The sequence below is a fragment of the Arachis ipaensis genome, chromosome B05 (genome assembly GCF_000816755.2).
Source record: "Arachis ipaensis cultivar K30076 chromosome B05, Araip1.1, whole genome shotgun sequence".
NCBI classification, from domain to species: domain Eukaryota; kingdom Viridiplantae; phylum Streptophyta; class Magnoliopsida; order Fabales; family Fabaceae; genus Arachis; species Arachis ipaensis.
In genome coordinates, this window is record NC_029789.2 from 148,123,155 (window position 1) to 148,124,117 (window position 963).

Sequence of the window (963 nt, forward strand, 5' to 3'; positions counted from 1 at the left end):
CCTAGGTATTTTTTTAATATAATAATTATTATTTTATATATGAATTTTGTGAACACATGAATTAATGTGACAATGAACAAATGTTAATTATGACAAAGACTTAAGAGAGAATAATAATAATAAGAATGTGCAAAGGGTTTCACTAAAGTGATACATTATTTTCCTTGATCTCATTCATTTCTCTTCAAAGGCTCAAGTTTTATTTTATCTCATCTGCTCAATCCTATCTTCTCACACACGTAGACGCCACCCCCATTATTATTTGATAGTATATATTATTCTTCTAAGTATTTCTATGGAAGAAAGGGAGCTATACTTAAAACGTTTTTTTTAAAAATGTTTTTTAGTAATTAAAATTTAATACATAGATAAATTATATTATTTTTGTGAAAATTAAATTAGATAAATTAATTTAGTTGAAAAATTAGTAAATCAAATCTTAAACTGATCTAAATTAATAATTTTTTATAAAAAATGACTACAATAACTTTATTATATAGTAAATGGTTCTAGACAAAAATAATGAAAAATGGTTTTTGTATAAGCTAAGGTTGGTTTAATTGATGATTCACATGTCTATATAAAACTAAAAGTTTCTCCAATTTATTATTATAATTTATATCATTGAATACAAAACTAATTAATTAATTTAAATAACTACTTATGTCTATATCTAATAACTAGCTAGAGGCCTTAGACTACTATTAACCAAGTATGTACTTATCACAAATGTATATTAGGAGGAGAATAATTTTTTTTCTTTGCATTAACTATTATAAAGGTTGTTTTAGTGCTTCTGTTTCAATTTTAATGTCTTATTATATTATATTACGGTTGGGTATTCAACTGGATTTCAAAAATATTTTTTCAGTCCAAATGCATTTTTTTTTGAAAAATATTGTTGGGGGATGAGATACTATAATCAAATTAATTATATTCTGTTAAATTCAGTTTGGATAATAT